We start from the raw sequence: 8,671 nt of genomic DNA on the forward strand, positions 1-8,671 counted from the left end.
CTGACATACTTGAATATCATGATTTATCGTCATATCTCCGGATTTACCTCACACCTCCCCCCTTTTGAGGGCGCTAGGGGGCAGCACACTCGTGTTCCCCCGTGCGCCCGTCCGCGACCTCTCCTTGTCGGGACAGCCCGTCTGCGTTACCGTGGTCACGGCCCCTTTTGTGGCGAATGGTGAAGTTGTATTGCTGGAGCGCAAGGCTCCATCGCAACAATCGCCCATTCGTCCCAGAGACGGTGTGCAACCAGCTGAGGGGATTGTGGTCCGTCTCCACGATGAAGTGGCGCCCGTATAGATAGGGTTGCAGACGCTGCAGGGCCCACACTATGGCCAGGCACTCCTTCTCCATCGTGGAATAGGCAACTTCCCTTGGTAACAGCTTCCTGCTCAGGTACAAGACTGGGTGCTCTTGGCTCGCAGAGTCCACCTGGCTGAGCACCGCACCGAGGCCGAAGTCACTGGCGTCTGTCTGTACTACAAACGGCCGCGTGAAGTCGGCTGCCTGTAGCACGGGCGGGCTGGACAGGGCGTCCTTTAGGGCCCGGAAGGCTGTCTCGCAGTCCATTGTCCAATCGACTGCAGAGGGCAGCTTCTTCTTGGTGAGGTCCGTCAAGGGCTTTGCCAGGCTACTATAGCATGGAACAAACCTCCTATAGTACCCAGCGGTCCCCAAGAAGGACATCACCTGCTTCTTGGTCCTGGGGGTGGGCCAGGATGCGATGGCTTCCACTTTCTCAGGCTCGGGCTTCAGTGTTCTCCCACCTACCCGGTGACCGAGGTACTGGACCTTGCTCATGGCCAGCTGACACTTTCCCGGCTTGATGGTCAAACCTGCCCGGTGGATCCGCCTGAGCACCTGTGCTAGATGCTCTAGGTGGTCCTCCCAGGTGGGACTGAAGACGGCAATGTCATCCAGGTACGCGGCCGCGTACCCTTCAAGTCCCTTGAGCAGGGTGTTGACCATCCGCTGGAAAGTGGCAGGGGCATTCCTCATCCCGAATGGCATCACCGTGGACTCGTACAGTCCAAATGGGGTAATAAAGGCAGAGCGTTCCCTGGCCTTGCGAGTCAGGGGGATCTGCCAATATCCCCGGCTCAGATCCATGATGGTCAGGTACTGAGCCCCGGCCAACTGATCGAGCAGGTCATCGATGCGTGGCATTGGGTACGCATCGGCGACCGTGACCGCATTGAGCCCCCTGTAGTCCACGCAGAACCGAGTGGTTCGGTCCTTCTTAGGGACGAGGACTACAGGCGAGGCCCAAGCGCTGTTGGATGCCTGGATCACCCCCAGCTTCAGCATCTCGTCAATCTCCTGGCGCATGTGTTGCTGCACCTCCAGGGAGACCCGATATGCTGAACGCCGGATCGGGGGATGATCCCCAGTGTCCACGTGATGGACAGCCAAGTCAGTCCTTCCGGGCTGGTTGGTAAACAACCCCCGGAAGGGGTGTAGGGTGGCCCACAGCTGGGACCGTTGGTCCTCCAAGAGCTGGTGGCCAACCTCCACATCCTCAATGGATCCGCCTGCCCTAACCTGGGCTAGCATATCCAAGAGGGTTTCCGCTTCTCCCTCCTCGGGCAGGTTGCACACGGGGAGCGCACATGCCTCCCGCTCATGATGTGCCTTCATCATGTTCACATGGAAGGGCTTCCGCCTTCCACGGGCAGGGTCCAGGGTGACCAGGTACGTTACAGGGTTGAGCTGCTGGTACACGAGGTATGGGCCTTCCCAGGCTGCCTGAAGCTTGTCCTGTGGTACGGGGACCAGTACCCACACCTTTTGACCCACTTGGTAGGTCCTCTCACAAGCGTTCTGGTCGTACCAACGCTTCTGATCGGCCTGGGCTTGAGCCATATTGTCGTGTACCAGTTGCGTCAAGGCCTGCATTTTGTCCCGGAAGCGCATGACATACTCGATAACCGACACTCCAGGGGTGGCCAAATCCCCTTCCCAAGCCTCTTTCACCAGAGCCAGGGGGCCCCGCACACGTCGCCCGTACAGGAGCTCAAACGGTGAGAATCCTGTTGAGGCCTGTGGAACCTCCCGGTAAGCAAATAACAGGTGTGGGAGATACCGCTCCCAGTCACGCCCATGGGAGTCGACCAACATCTTAAGCATCTGCTTTAAGGTGCCATTGAACCGCTCGCACAGGCCATTAGTCTGTGGATGGTACGGGCTGGCCACCAGATGTCGCACCTGGACTTGCTTACAGAGGGCCTCCATCAGCTGGGACATGAATTGGGTCCCCCGGTCAGTGAGCATTTCCTGGGGAAAACCCACTCGGGAGAAAATCTCCAGCAATGCGGTGGCCACCTTGTCAGCCCGAATGGACGACAAGGCCACTGCTTCTGGGTACCGGGTGGCATAGTCCACTACCGTCAGTATGAAGCGTTTCCCGGAGCTGCTGGGGATGGCCAGCGGGCCGACCAGATCCACAGCCACCCTCCTGAAAGGCTCATCGATGATTGGCAGAGATACCAGTGGGGCTTTGGGGCGTGGCCCCGCCTTCCCCACTCTCTGACAGGTTTCACACGAACGGCAGTAGGCAGCCACATCGGCCCCCATTTTTGGCCAGTAGAAATGCTGGTTTAACCTGGCCTTGGTCTTAGCGATCCCTAGGTGTCCGGCCATCGGAATCTCATGTGCGATCCGCAACAACTCCGTCCGGAACGGATAGGGTACCACCAACTGTCGGTCCCTGGGCCACGCCTCCGGTGAACCCTGCTGGACCGTGGCCCGGTACAGCCGTCCTTGGTCCCAGACCACTCGCTCCGGGTCCGAGTCCGAGGGAGGCTGTGCCGCCTGCTCCTTTAGAGCTTTCAGGCTGTCGTCAGCTTCTAACGCTGCCTGAAACTCCTGACTAGATGTGGCCAGAATCGACGAGACTGTCACATCTTCAGTCAGTACCCCGGGACCTGTGTCCTGGCCTCCACCTGACTCGGCTGCCACTTGGTCAGAAGGGGAAGAGCTATCGGACCTCCGGGAGGCCCCTTGGCTCCCAGCACTCCCACTGCGGGTGACAGCGGCCACAGCCGCTGCGACCGTGGGTCGTGCCTGCTCCTCCTCCGTTCCTGACCAAGTCGCCGGTTCAGGCAGACCTACCTGGCTTCCTGACACCCCGGTTGTGGGGGAACCATGCACCGAGATCTTACCTGGGAGCACTTCCGCTCCTGGACCGGCCCCAATCTCACCTGCCTGTTCCCCTCCTGCAGCAACAGAACCCCGCTGTGAAATCTCTGGGGACCCCACATTTGCTGTGGTAGCCCCCACCCCACACACTGGTCCTCCCCCTGCAGCACCCTGCTCTCTGCTTATCCCTGCAGAGGGCAACAGATCCCAGCTCACAGGCTGGTTACTTGTAGAGGCATTGTCACACCTTTCTCTGACCCCCTCCCCTCCTGTCACAGCTGCAGCTGCGTGTGTGTCTATGGTGTCTGTGCAAGCAGAAATATCAGAGTTCACTCCCTCCTCCCTTACATCATTCATAGATAACACATTAACATTGTCAGGAGTCATGTCAGCACTGGCTGAAGGTTCAGCCTTTGGGGCGGGGCCAAACTGGGAGGTTATTTGCCCCAAATCTGTCCCAAGTAGCACGTTTGCAGGGATCCGATCAGTTACCCCCACCTCCCTCACCCCTCGCCCTGCGCCCCAGTCCACATAAATGTCAGCAACAGGCAGCGCCGGGTCAATGCCTCCAATCCCGGAGACAGCGAGGGTTTTTCCAGGGATCAAGTCTTGGGGGGACACCATCTCAGGCCGCACCAGAGTCACCTCCGAGGCGCTGTCTCGCAGTCCTATGGTCACCGACTGGCCGACGGTGACAGGTTGGAAGCTGTCCAGGGACCTACCACCACCCCCACCCACACAATACACCTTGGGCGGCCCTTGGGACGGGGACGGAGCCGGGGCCTTGGGACGCTGAGGGCACATGGCCTTGAAGTGTCCAGGTAGGTTGCACTGGTGGCACCGTCTTGGCTCTGCCACGGGCCTGGAGAGGGGAGTTGAGGGGGACACCCCCTGCAGTCTAGGGGCAGGTGGGGCAGTCGCAGAGTTCATCTTACCCCCTCTCCAGGTGCTGCTGGTGGCTGCTCTCCTGGCTTCAGGAGCCCGATTGTTGGTGTAGTCATCGGCCAGGGCAGCTGTAGCCGTGGACCCCTTTGGCTTCTGGTCTCGGATGAACTGGCGGAGATCCTCAGGGCAGTTCCACAAGAGTTGCTCCGTGATGAACAAGTCCAGGATCTCCGGTCCGGTGGAAAGCTGCAGGCCTTGGGTCCAGTGGTCGGCAGCTCGGGCAAGTGCCCGCCGGTGGTCAGCCCAGGAGTCCTTTGGTCCCTTCTGTAGCGTCCGGAACTTCTTGCGGTAGGACTCCGGGGTGAGGTTGTACTGTTGGATCAGGGCCCGCTTGATGGTGTCGTAGCCCTGATCCGCCTCAGCAGGCAAGTCCCCAAGGATATCCAGGGCCTTACCCCTTAAACGGGGGGTCAGGTATTTGGCCCACTGGTCCTTGTTCAGATGATGCTGCAAGCAAGTCCGTTCAAAAGCAGTCAAGAAAGAGTCCAAGTCTCCATCCTTCTCCAGCACTGGGAAGTCCTCAACACGGACCTTTGGAAGTTTGGTGTCTGGAAGGTCACGGGTGGCTGATGAGGGCCGGAGCTGAGCTAGCTGCAGCTGGTAGTTACGCTCTGCCTGGCGCTCTTCACGCGCTGCTTGCCGCTCACGCTCGGCCATGAGTTCCTTGTAGCCCTCCCGGTCTCCAGCCTGGCGTAGGGCCATAGCCATTTGAAGAAGGCTATCCGAGCCTCCCAGGCTCGGTGGAATGGCACGTGGTGATCTGCGGCCCGCTGCGGAGCCTGGTGCTTCACTGTCCATTGCAGAGCGGAGGGCTGGCGTCTGGCTCGTTGAGGACCCTTGGGCGAGCTGCTCCTCATCTTGTCCAGCAGTGCCCGGTTGTGCAATGTCCTCTGCAGAGCTGTTTTCTGGCGTCGAGCTCCTGGAGGACTCGTGGGCAACCTCCTCATTGCTGTCCACAGCACCGTCCTCCCTCTCTTCGGCTCCTGCTTTAGCATTGGCCAGTTGCATAGCTCTGCTCCTGGTGCCATCAGCCATTCTTGCAGACTTTTGGTCACTGACACAGAACTGACACCTGATGCCTCCACACACCTTACAGTATCTGCACTCTGACACTCTAGTGTTGAGCTAGTCTGAAGACCCCAGCAGCCACAGCTGCTGCAGGCAGTCTTTAGTGTCTGGGAGTATGGGTCTCACACTCACACACACTATTATCTCGATCCCACCGCTTGCCACCAATATGTCACAAACCACCGGGGGGGGTCACTCAGAAATCCCCCGCGCTGGCTACCAGTACGTCACAATCGGGGGGTAACAAGCAGGAGTCACCCCTACTTTATACCTCCCGACCGACAGACAGAGCACGTGACGCGCTCTCTAGCGCCCCTCTTATAGTCAGGCCAATTATGGAATTGCCCGACAATAAGCAAGGAGGCCGCTATACTACTTATGCCGATTATTGAAGGGTCCCCGGTGAGAGTAAGGTATATATTCCCCCGACCTCCGCGGGCGGAATATAAAATATCTTCCCGAATCTCACTGGCCTCCCCACAATAATCCTTGGCACAACTCGCTGCCACCAACCGCTTCACGGTAACTATTAGCCGAACACACAGACGTGGGATTCAAGATCGAGATAACAGAACAGCCCAAGATTAATTATATAATTTAATCGCCTAAAGCACACTAGAAACTACAATATATACAATAGGGAATCTACAGAATATACAGTTATGTCAGAGTACAGTTACAGATAAAGCATGGGTTACAAACAGGTATACAATTACATCAGTTACCTTGTGCGTCTGGCCACAGGGGGGCGCTGTAGACCAGGTTTCCAGGAACTCCCACAGATGTTTCCTACACGTGCCCCCAGCGAGAAGAACCCTGGAAAATGGCCGAAGTAGGGTTATCAACCTGGCCAAATCCAGGTCCCCTCCTACCTTCGTGACCTCACAGGGAGCACTGCCACTCCCCCTGCATGGATCAGAATTATCCAGCAAAGGGGATTTTGGCTATAACTTTGCCTGGGAGCGTCGTAGGCGGACGCCAATGCTCTCATTGTGACAGTTATGAATTTAGCTACAGAACGAGGGGACTCATGACCTGTCTGCCAGTTCCCCATTGGCTGATATCACGCCTGGGGCATTTCCCAATGTCCTGTTCCCATAAAAAGGGGGTGCCGGCATCGTCCACATGCGGAGACACCATTTTTATGGTTGCCATATTTATCGGAAATATGGCTTGCGAGATATGAACCATTTTTTACTGGAGTCGTTCTGTCTGGCTATTTCCATAGCCTTGCTAATGAGATACAGCTCTTGTTACAGGGTGACGGCAGGGAGTCATCCTGTGTCCTTTGTCCTAAAGCCACCTAATTTCCATATCACAGGACATGGCCATGGAGTTTGTTGTTAAACCAGTTGTGTGAAGGAAAGGGGGGGGGGGGGGGGCACCAGGAGAGGGCTTCCTGACATACTTGAATATCATGATTTATCGTCATATCTCCGGATTTACCTCACAGGAACATCTTTGTAATTCGTTTACTTGTTCCATTCTTAGGGGAATGCGGGCTTTACACGTTACGATCTATCGTGCGATTGTACGAGCGATCGTACCCACCCCTGTCGTTTGTGCGTCACGGGCAAATTGCTGCCCGTGTTGCACAAAGTCGTTAACCCCCCGTCACACGCACTTACCTGCTGAGCGACCTCGCTGTGGGCGGCGAACATCCACTTCCTGAAGGGGGAGGGACGTTCGGCGTCACAGCGACGTCACACAGCCGCCGGCCAATAGAAGCGGAGGGGCGGAGATGAGCGCGACGTAAACATCCCGCCCACCTCCCTCCTTCCGCATAGCCGGCGGGAGCCGCGGGACGCAGGCAAGCTGTGTTCATCATTCCCGGGATCGAGGAGCTTCATGTACACCCAGGGGAATTTGCTTTTTAGTTTACCAATGATCTAAAAAAAACATTTACATATTCTTAGTTTAATAAATAAATCATAGAAACCTGAGCAGATCGTTGTGTGAAGAGCAGGCGTAGCTGTCACATTGTGTTACATGGAGACTCTTATCTTTCTTCCCAGGTGGTCCAGTGGTCAGCAGTGAGGATCTACAGTGCCGGCGACCTGGGTTCAAATCCCACCAAGAACAGAACGGATTGAAAATGTTCATTGACGTTGTCCCTGCGGTGGTTTCATCACTTGTTCTGTGCAAGAGAAATATGTTTTTGTTGGCTCAGTGGCTAACATTGATGTTTTACAGCAGCGGCGTCCTGGGTTCAAATCCACGTCTATAAACAACTGTGCTCTTTCTGTGACATTATATAGAAGAAATAAAAGCATTTTGTCTAGGATAGCACGGAGCTCAGTGGTTAATGGTGGGATTTGCAATATTGGTAGATCCTGGGTTCAATTCCCACCAAGGACAGCATCTGTCGGGAGTTTGTGATCCCTGATGCTTTGCTGTATTAACGTCCTGGGTTCTAATCCCACTGTCACAAACCACCGGGGGGGTCACTCAGAAATCCCCCGCGCTGGCTACCAGTACGTCACAATCGGGGGGTAACAAGTGGGGGTCACCCCTACTTTATACCTCCCGACCGACAGACAGAGCACGCGACGCGCTCTCTAGCGCCCCTCTTATAGTCAGGCCAATTATGGAATTGCCCGACAATAAGCAAGGAGGCCGCTATACTACTTATGCCGATTATTGAAGGGCCCCCGGCGAGAGAAGGGTATATATTCCCCCGACCTCCGCGGGCGGAATATATAAAATCTCCCCGAATCTCACTGGCCTCCCCACAATAATCCTTGGCACAACTCGCTGCCACCAACCGATTTACGGTAACTATTAGCCGAACACACGGACGTGGGATTCAAGATCGAGATAACAGAACAGCCCAAGATTAATTATATAATTTAATCGCCTAAAGCACACTAGAACTACAATATATACAATAGGGAATCTACAGAATATACATATGTCAGAGTACAGTTACAGATAAAGCATGGTTTACAACAGGTATGCAATTCAATCAGTTACCTTGTGCGTCTGGCCACAGGGGGGCGCTGTAGACCAGGTTTCCAGGAACTCTCTCACAGGTCTGTCCCAACCAGGCCCCCGAGCAGAAGAACGCTGGAAAATGGCCGAAGTAGGGTTATCAACCTGGGCAGATCCAGGTCCCCTCCTACCTTAGTGACCTCACAGGGAGCACTGCTACTCCCCCTGCATGGATCAGAATTATCCAGCAAAGGGGATATTGGCCATAACTTTGCCTGGGAGCGTCGTAGGCGGACGCCAATGCTCTCATTGTGACAGTTATGAATTTTGCTACAGAACGAGGGGACTCATGACCTGTCTACGAGTTCCCATTGGCTGATATCACGCCTGGGGCATTTCCCAATGTCCTGTTCCCATAAAAAGGGGGTGCCGGCATCGTCCACATGCGGAGACACCATTTTTATGGTTGCCATATTTATCGGAAATATGGCTTGCGAGATATGAACCATTTTTTACTGGAGTCGTTCTGTCTGGCTATTTCCATAGCCTTGCTAACTAGCTAGCAGCTCCTACTACAGGGTGACGGCA

At 55.6% G+C, this 8,671-nt stretch overlaps 1 long non-coding RNA gene across 1 annotated transcript in view; it reads left to right on the forward strand.

Annotated features, from left to right (window-relative positions):
* LOC142258377 (uncharacterized) overlaps window positions 1-7,438 on the forward strand; it is a 64,758-nt gene extending 57,320 nt beyond the window's left edge. Inside the window, exon 3 of the long non-coding RNA XR_012727758.1 lies at window positions 7,168-7,438. This is a non-coding gene — a long non-coding RNA (uncharacterized LOC142258377). The remainder of the gene's footprint in view (window positions 1-7,167) is intronic.
* The last annotated feature ends 1,233 nt before the right edge of the window (window positions 7,439-8,671 follow it).

The sequence above is a fragment of the Anomaloglossus baeobatrachus genome, chromosome 12 (assembly GCF_048569485.1).
Source record: "Anomaloglossus baeobatrachus isolate aAnoBae1 chromosome 12, aAnoBae1.hap1, whole genome shotgun sequence".
Classification (NCBI taxonomy): domain Eukaryota; kingdom Metazoa; phylum Chordata; class Amphibia; order Anura; family Aromobatidae; genus Anomaloglossus; species Anomaloglossus baeobatrachus.